At 35.7% G+C, this 10,000-nt stretch overlaps 1 long non-coding RNA gene across 3 annotated transcripts in view; it reads left to right on the top strand.

The window, feature by feature from the left end:
* Positions 1–5,189: 5,189 nt before the first annotated feature.
* The window catches only part of LOC133630271 (uncharacterized), a 165,084-nt gene continuing 160,273 nt past the window's right edge, over positions 5,190–10,000 (top strand). For 2 of the 3 annotated variants that reach the window (XR_009821214.1, XR_009821215.1), the window contains exon 1: positions 5,229–5,437. This is a non-coding gene — a long non-coding RNA (uncharacterized LOC133630271). Of the gene's footprint in view, positions 5,438–10,000 lie in introns of all 3 variants that reach the window. The other variant, XR_009821216.1, reaches the window with a different exon arrangement.

Here is a 10,000-nt window from a genome sequence, read left to right as displayed (position 1 = left end):
ATAGAAAAATAGTACCACTGTTTTTTTACAGTATAATATGGGCAACAGAGCGGCCATTTTTTTTTTTACTGAAAAATCCATGGTTGTTGTTTTTACTATGTATTACTTTAAATAGAAAAACAGTACCACTGTTTTTTTACGATAAAATTCTGGAGACTGATTGGCTGTTTTTTATCGTAAAATCTATGGTTGTTGTTTTTACAATGTATTACTGTAAATAGAAAAATAGTACCACTGTTTTTTTACGGTATAATTTGGGCAACAGAGCGGCCATTTTTTAACGGAAAAATCCATGGTTGTTGTTTTTACGATGTATTACTGTAAATAGAAAAACAGTACGACTGTTTTTTTACGACCAAATTCTTGTGACGGAGTGGCCGTTTTTTTCTCGTAAAATCCATGATTGTTGTTTTTACGATGTATTACTGTAAATAGAAAAACAGTACCACTGTTTTTTTACGATAAAATTCTGGCTACTGATTGGCTGTTTTTTTATCGTAAAATCTATGGTGGTTGTTTTTACGATGTATTACTGCAAATAGAAAAATAGTACCACTGTTTTTTTACAGTATAATATGGGCAACAGAGCGGCCATTTTTTTTTTTTACTGAAAAATCCATGGTTGTTGTTTTTACGATGTATTACTTTAAATAGAAAAACAGTACCACTGTTTTTTTATGATACAATTCTGGCTAGTGATTGGCTGTTTTTTTATCGTAACATCTATGGTTGTTGTTTTTATAATTTATTACTGTAAATAGAAAAATAGTACCACTGTTTTTTTACGGTATAATTTGGGCAACAGAGCGCCCATTTTTTAAAGGAAAAATCCATGGTTGTTGTTTTTACGATGTATTACTGTAAATAGAAAAACAGTACGACTGTTTATTTACGACCAAATTCTTGTGACGGAGTGGCCGTTTTTTTCTCGTAAAATCCATGGTCTTTATTTTTACGATGTATTACTGTAAATAGAAAAACAGTAACACTGTTTTTTTATGGTAAAATTCTGGATACACAGAGCGGCCAGTTTTTTTTCCGTAAAATCTATGGTTGTTGGTTTTTTTTACGATGTATTACTGTAAATAGAAAAATGGTACCGTTGGTTTTTTTTACGGTAAAATTTGGGCAACAGAGCTGTCATTTTTTTTTACTGAAAGATCCACGGTTGTTGTTTTTACTTTGTATTACTGTACATAGAAAAACAGTACCGCTTTTATTTACTTTAAAATTCTTGTGACAGAGCGGACATTTTTTTTTTATCGGAAACTCAATGGGTGTTGTTGATTTTGTGGTGTATTATTGTTAATAAAAAAACACATACTGGTCTTTTATTAACAGTGAAATGATGGCATCTGAGTTGCAAGTATTTTTTTTTTACAGTAATATATATATACAGTATATATATGTATGTATGTATGTATGTATGTATGTATGTATGTATGTATGTATGTATGTATGTATGTATGTATGTATGTATGTATGAGTGCAGTACATTAAAAGAAGAAGGGTTCCTTTGACAGGAATCAGAATGACTTCCATAATCAGGTCTTTGTCTCTGCGGCTGACGACCGCGAGGCGTTCAGGAGCCACGAGGCGTTCAGGAGCTGGGGGGCGTTTGAGTGTGTAATGGAGGCTAAAGTGGGTGTAGGCGAAGCTTTAATAACATGTCTTGGATTGGTTTCTATGTAAGCTCCTGGATAAAGTGAGTACGACACCTCCATTAATCCTCATGTTGCTGACAGCTGCTGCAAATTAGCAGCAAAACTGAAAGCACTTTCACAGCTAATTAAGGAATTATTGAACAATTTCCAAGTAGAAGTAACAGTACAACTGCTCTATAATTCCATTATCACGCTGACCTTTAAGCCACTTTTAATTACACCTTAGAAGTTCACGGGAACGTGGAAATAAAATGTCTGAATTCAATTACGTTTAAAATAGATTTGAAATCATGTTGCATATTTAATGATTCATTTAACTGTAATATTTGTTCCTAAAATGAGACTTTGTCATGTCATGTAATTGTTACATTTGAGTTATTCCTTGTCCCAACTACAAGTTGCATTCCCAATAAAGTTCACATGAGTCAAAGTCACGGCCTCTGGGTCAGAACTGGCTTGACACATCTTTTAAAGTGGCCTGACACATCTTTAATCATGGCCTGACATATCATTAATGTGGCCTGACACATCTTGTAAAGTGGCCTGACACATATTTTAATGTGGTCTGACACATCTTTTAAAGTGGCCTGACACATCTTTAATTGTGGCCTGACATATCATTAAAGTGGCCTGACACATCTTTTAAAGTGGCCTGACACATATTTTAATGTGGTCTGACACATCTTTTAAAGTAGCCTGCCACATCTTTAATTGTGGCCTAACATATCTTTCAATGTGGCCTGACACATCTTTAATTGTGGCCTGACACATCTTTAATTGTGGCCTAACATATCTTTCAAATTGGCCTGACACATCTTTAATTGTGGCCTGACATATCTTTTAAAGTGGCCTGACATATCTTTAATTGTGGCCTGACACATCTTTTAAAGTGGCCTGACATATCTTTTAAATTGGCATGACACATCTTTTAAAGTGGCCTGACACATCTTTAATTGTGGCCTGACATATCTTTTAAAGTGGCCTGACACATCTTTAATTGTGGCCTGACACATCTTTAATTGTGGCCTGACATATCTTTTAAAGTGGCCCGACACATCTTTAATTGTGGCCTGACATATCTTTTAAAGTGGCCTGACACATCTTTTATTGTGGCCTGACATATCTTTTAATGTGGTCTGACACATATTTTAATGTGGCCTGACATATCTTTTAATGTGGTCTGACATATCATTTAATGTGGTCTGACATATCTTTTAATGTGGACTGACACATATTTTATCGTGGCCTGACATATCTTTTAATGTGGTCTGACATATCATTTAAAGTGGCCTGACACATAATATATTGTGGCCTGACACGTCTTTTATTGTGGCCCGCCACTTCATTCAAAAGTGGTCTTCTTCATCATGGAAGGACACTGCCGGGCCGAAAAATAACACACCTTTTTAGAGTCTGTGCGTGTTTGTTAGTTATTTTTAACTATTTGCTTTATGGAAGAAAAAAAGATCAGTTAGCTGCACCGTTTTATGAGCCGCGGGGGTCAAAGTGGAGAAAACAAGTATAGGTATTACGTGCGACTCCTTCCCCATACAAGGTATTAAATGCGACTCCTTCCCCGTACAAGGTATTACGTGCGACTCCTTCCCCGTACAAGGTATTACATGCGACTCCTTCCCTGTACAAGATATTACGTGCGACTCCTTCCCCGTACAAGGTATTACGTGCGACTCCTTCCCCGTACAAGGTATTACGTGCGACTCCTTCCCCGGCCCCGCCACATTATCTCCAGCATGTGAAAAGCTAAAGTGAATGTCAGGAAGTCGCTGCTGAGCCGGGACACCAAGCAGGAGAACGTGAGCAGCATAAATGCATGTCCAGTCTACTTAACTGCAGAGAGTCCCAGCAACGTGACCTTTAGTATGCTAATGTGACACCGAGTCCTACAAGAACAAACTGTATGAAATGTGATTGTGATCACGCTTATCATGTTGGTGATGTTTGATTCAATGTGTACCATGTTGGTGATGTTTGATTCATTGTGTACCATGTTGGTGATGTTTGATTTGAATACTTGCGAAATGTTTTTTTTTACGTGCAAATGTTTTTTTAATTAAGAATGTATTTTTTTTACTTGCAAATCCATCCGTCCATTTTCTACTGCTTGTCCCTCTCGGGGTCGTTTTTTTTTAACCCAAAAAAGGTGCTTTTATACCTGCGAATAACTTTTTTTCACATGCAGTAAATTGTTTAGTGCACTTGGTTCCTACACAGTCTTCCCCTGTGCTTCCTGTGCACTCCCCAGCTGCACCGTAGCTTGTTGTTGTGTGCTTAAATAGCCTGACACCTGCTTAGCGAGGGGGCACAGCTAGCATTGCCTTGTGTTTAGCGTGTTAGTGACCAGGCTGTGATGTTCTCAGCGGGTATTTGATGACTTGATGGAAGGAGGCGGGGTCAGAGCTGAAGTCCAAGATGGAGCGAGTGCCTTATTATAGACCTGATGGCTCTCTTGGCAGGCTGGTCAGGCATTGATCTGCAGGGCGGGTCTGTGGAGCAGGATTTAATAATCCAGTCCGTCCTCGGACTTTGACGGACAACTCGAAGCCAGGCTGAAATATTTGGCTCATTTCAAAATGTTGTGTTTCCATTTTCCTGATTGTTGTCTGCATTTCATTGATTACCTCAGCTGCATTGACAAGGTTTGTCGGTGATCCCTGAACTCTGACTGACAGGCTCCTCAAGACTCTCTGATTACATTAGCAACAAACTCAAACAGGCCGATTCAGAGTGAAGTAGCAAGTAAACACGCTGCAGGACTGCTTGTATCGCACATGATATCGCACACAAGTAAACACTCTGTAGGATTGTTTGTATCACACATGATATCGCACACAAGTAAACACTCTGTAGGATTGTTTGTATCGCACACAAGTAAACACGCTGCGGGACTGCTTGTATCACACAAGATATCACACACAAGTAAACACGCTGCAGGACTGCTTGTATCACACATGATATCGCACACACGTTTTTATACTTGCAAGTAGCTATTTTTTTTACTTACAGAAATGTGTTTTTGTTACTTGCAAATGTTTTTTTTAAATTTTTTTTTAATCATGAAAATTGTTTTTATACTTGAGAATTGTTTTTTTTTGTTTGATTCCATAAAAATACAAACATTTCCGTCCATAGTTTCATGGAATTACTGTTTACGTTCAAAACATATTAAAATAGTAATTTTGCTTCATTAAAGGATGTTCACTTCTAAAAGAGCTTTTTGTAATAAAAAATAAAATGTTTTGTAGATGCTAAAAAATAAAATAATCCCTCATCTGAATGCTAATCCTTTCTTCCACTGGTATATAAATTGAATGACGACACAGTACATGTATTGAAGTATAATGTTTGATTTTCAATTGAAAAATCAAAGTTTTGTATTCCTAAATGTAAGTTTCTCAATACCTGACCTGTTTTTTGTGCCTTTAAAAAAGAATTAGAAGTCTACATTAAAACACTCTCTACCTCTAACAAGCAAAAAGCTTAAAATTGAAAGCAGACTTGGATCCTCCAAGCCACCAGAGGGCGCTACACTTCCGGACAGCCAGAGAACCAGGAAGTAGTAAATGTTCACATACTCAAAGAACAGCTGTGATCAATTAAATGTTCGACTTACAGTAACATTTCTTTTTTTTTTCCCAGCGAGTTTTGTGTGTGAATCCCCAGCAAAGACCAGGAGACGAAGAAAAAGAAGTAAAATGACGTTTGAAGGCTCCATGTTAGCATGTTAGCATGTTAGCATGTAGCTCCACCAGCATGTAAGTCAGTTTCTTCATTAATTGACTAGTGGTAATTGACTAGTGGTAAATAAATCCACTTAGGAGTTTATTGTCCTGTCATTCCACCTGTAGTTTGTCTGCAACATGACAACATTGCACAAAGATGACATTATTAGGGCTGCTAACTCCCTGCACAACATAAATTGGGGACACCTTGCAGGACTGATTGACCTGATTTGTTTTTGTTTGCCTTCATTTGTGTGAAAGTGGTTTTTATTTTACTTATTTTGAAAATGTTTTATGTGAGTCCAGTTTCATCATTTCAATGTTGCCGGATTAATTGACCTGACGACGCACAATCTAAGCCAGCACATTTTGTACTGCTGTTGAATGTTTTGGACTGAAACAAATACACAAATTGTTCAATAATCAACAGTGAAATATTTTATTACGGCAAATATAAAGCTTAACTTGCAACAATATCAATTCAGTGTGCAGGTCTCCTGCCTCTGTTACCATGGTAACTACATAAGATAATTGTTTCATTTACATAGGTGGCAATCAGTATGAAGTTTTTTTTTTTTTTTTACAAAGCATGCGTGCCTATTTTGGGGGAATTTATCAATAAATAGAAGCTTAGTGTCTGGAATGACCTTTTCTAATAAATATTGTAAATGTTACAGCAAATATTCTTGGTCTCTTTGGGAAATTATCACCTGCTACCTGATGGAGACCCCCTGTAGTGTTATTACCATAAAGTGTAGTGTCATTATCATAAAGTGTAGTGTCATTATCATAAAGTGTAGTGTTATTATCATAGTGTAGTGTCATTATCATTGTGTAGTGTTATTATCATAGTGTAGTGTCATTATCATAAAGTGTGGTGTTATCATCATAAAGTGTGGTGTCATAAAGTGTAGTCATTTTCATAAAGTGTAGTGTCACTATCATAAAGTGTAGTTTGTCACTATCATAGTGTAGTGTGTCACTATCATAGTGTAGTGTGTCACTATTATAAAGTGTAGCGTCACTATCCTAAAGTGTAGCGTCACTATCATAAAGTGTAGCGTCACTATCATAAAGTGTAGTGTCATTATCATAAAGTGTAGTGTCACTATCAAAGTGTGATGTCATTATCATAAAGTGTAGTGTCATTCTAAAGTGTGGTGTCATAAAGTGTAGTGTCACTATCATAAAGTGTAGTGTCTTTATAAAGTGTACTGTCACTATCATAACATGTAGCGTCACTATCATAAAGTGTAGTCATTATCATAAAGTGTAGTGTCATTATCATAGTGTAGTGTCATTATCATAAAGTGTGGTGTCATCATCATAAAGTGTGGTGTCATTATAAAGTGTAGTCATTTTCATAAAGTGTAGTGTCACTATCATAAAGTGTAGTTTGTCACTATCATAGTGTAGTGTGTCACTATCATAGTGTAGTGTGTCACTATTATAAAGTGTAGCGTCACTATCATAAAGTGTAGTGTCATTATCATAAAGTGTAGTGTCACTATCAAAGTGTGATGTCATTATCATAAAGTGTAGTGTCATTATAAAGTGTGGTGTCATAAAGTGTAGTGTCACTATCATAAAATGTGGTGTCACTATCATAAAGTGCAGTGTAGGGCAAGACTTAGTCGTGTCACTATCATAAAGTGTAGTGTCATTATAAAGTGTGGTGTCATCATAAAGTGTAGTGTCATTATCATAAAGTGTAGTGTCATTATAAAGTGTGGTGTCATCATCAAAGTGTAGTGTCATTATCATAAAGTGTAGTGTCATAAAGTGTGGTGTCATCATAAAGTGTAGTGTCATCATAAAGTGTGGTGTTATCATAAAGTGTAGTGTCATTATAAAGTGTGGTGTCATCATCAAAGTGTAGTGTCATTATTATAAAGTGTAGTCATTTTCATGAAGTGTAGTGTCACTATCATAAAGTGTAGTGTCACTATCATAAAGTGTAGTCATTATCATAAAAGGTGGTGTCACTATCATGAAAGGTACTGACATCATTATGTAACTACCATGACGTGTAGTGTCACTATCAGAAAGTGTAGTGTCTTTATAAAGTGTAGTGTCACTATCATAACATGTAGCGTCACTATCATAAAGTGTAGTGTCATTATCATAAAGTGTAGTGTCATTATCATAGTGTAGTGTCATTATCATAAAGTGTGGTGTCATCATCATAAAGTGTGGTGTCATTATAAAGTGTAGTCATTTTCATAAAGTGTAGTGTCACTATCATAAAGTGTAGTTTGTCACTATCATAGTGTAGTGTGTCACTATTATAAAGTGTAGCGTCACTATCCTAAAGTGTAGCGTCACTATCATAAAGTGTAGTGTCATTATCATAAAGTGTAGTGTCACTATCAAAGTGTGATGTCATTATCATAAAGTGTAGTGTCATTATAAAGTGTGGTGTCATAAAGTGTAGTGTCACTATCATAAAGTGTGGTGTCACTATCATAAAGTGTAGTGTAGGGCAAGACTTAGTCGTGTCACTATCATAAAGTGTGGTGTCACTATCATAAAGTGTAGTGTCTTTATAAAGTGTACTGTCACTATCATAACATGTAGCGTCACTATCATAAAGTGTAGTCATTATCATAAAGTGTAGTGTCATTATCATAGTGTAGTGTCATTATCATAAAGTGTGGTGTCATCATCATAAAGTGTGGTGTCATTATAAAGTGTAGTTATTTTCATAAAGTGTAGTGTCACTATCATAAAGTGTAGTTTGTCACTATCATAGTGTAGTGTGTCACTATTATAAAGTGTAGCGTCACTATCATAAAGTGTAGTGTCATTATCATAAAGTGTAGTGTCACTATCAAAGTGTGATGTCATTATCATAAAGTGTAGTGTCATTATAAAGTGTGGTGTCATAAAGTGTAGTGTCACTATCATAAAATGTGGTGTCACTATCATAAAGTGCAGTGTAGGGCAAGACTTAGTCGTGTCACTATCATAAAGTGTAGTGTCATTATAAAGTGTGGTGTCATCATAAAGTGTAGTGTCATTATCATAAAGTGTAGTGTCATTATAAAGTGTGGTGTCATCATCAAAGTGTAGTGTCATTATCATAAAGTGTAGTGTCATAAAGTGTGGTGTCATCATAAAGTGTAGTGTCATCATAAAGTGTGGTGTTATCATAAAGTGTAGTGTCATTATAAAGTGTGGTGTCATCATCAAAGTGTAGTGTCATTATTATAAAGTGTAGTCATTTTCATGAAGTGTAGTGTCACTATCATAAAGTGTAGTGTCACTATCATAAAGTGTAGTCATTATCATAAAAGGTGGTGTCACTATCATGAAAGGTACTGACATCATTATGTAACTACCATGACGTGTAGTGTCACTATCAGAAAGTGTAGTGTCTTTATAAAGTGTAGTGTCACTATCATAACATGTAGCGTCACTATCATAAAGTGTAGTGTCATTATCATAAAGTGTAGTGTCATTATCATAGTGTAGTGTCATTATCATAAAGTGTGGTGTCATCATCATAAAGTGTGGTGTCATTATAAAGTGTAGTCATTTTCATAAAGTGTAGTGTCACTATCATAAAGTGTAGTTTGTCACTATCATAGTGTAGTGTGTCACTATTATAAAGTGTAGCGTCACTATCCTAAAGTGTAGCGTCACTATCATAAAGTGTAGTGTCATTATCATAAAGTGTAGTGTCACTATCAAAGTGTGATGTCATTATCATAAAGTGTAGTGTCATTATAAAGTGTGGTGTCATAAAGTGTAGTGTCACTATCATAAAGTGTGGTGTCACTATCATAAAGTGTAGTGTAGGGCAAGACTTAGTCGTGTCACTATCATAAAGTGTGGTGTCACTATCATAAGTGTAGTGTCATCATAAAGTGTGGTGTCATCATCAAAGTGTAGTGTCATTATCATAAAGTGTAGTGTCATTATAAAGTGTGGTGTCATCATCAAAGTGTAGTGTCATTATCATAAAGTGTAGTGTCATTATAAAGTGTGGTGTCATCATCAAAGTGTAGTGTCATTATCATAAAGTGTAGTGTCATAAAGTGTGGTGTCATCATAAAGTGTAGTGTCATCATAAAGTGTGGTGTTATCATAAAGTGTAGTGTCATTATAAAGTGTGGTGTCATCATCAAAGTGTAGTGTCATTATTATAAAGTGTAGTCATTTTCATGAAGTGTAGTGTCACTATCATAAAGTGTAGTGTCACTATCATAAAGTGTAGTCATTATCATAAAAGGTGGTGTCACTATCATGAAAGGTACTGCCATCATTATGTAACTACCATGACGTGTAGTGTCCCTATCAGAAAGTGTAGTGTCTTTATAAAGTGTAGTGTCACTATCATAACATGTAGCGTCACTATCATAAAGTGTAGTGTCATTATCATAAAGTGTGGTGTCATTATCATAAAGTGTGGTGTCATCATCATAAAGTGTGGTGTCATTATAAAGTGTAGTCATTTTCATAAAGTGTAGTGTCACTATCATAAAGTGTAGTTTGTCACTATCATAGTGTAGTGTGTCACTATCATAGTGTAGTGTGTCACTATTATAAAGTGTAGCGTCACAATCCTAAAGTGTAGCGTCACTATCCTAAAGT

This window comes from Entelurus aequoreus, linkage group LG15 (assembly GCF_033978785.1).
Source record: "Entelurus aequoreus isolate RoL-2023_Sb linkage group LG15, RoL_Eaeq_v1.1, whole genome shotgun sequence".
Classification (NCBI taxonomy): domain Eukaryota; kingdom Metazoa; phylum Chordata; class Actinopteri; order Syngnathiformes; family Syngnathidae; genus Entelurus; species Entelurus aequoreus.
The sequence above is the reverse complement of the archived record's forward strand: the minus strand, read 5'-3'. Positions and strand labels throughout refer to the sequence as shown.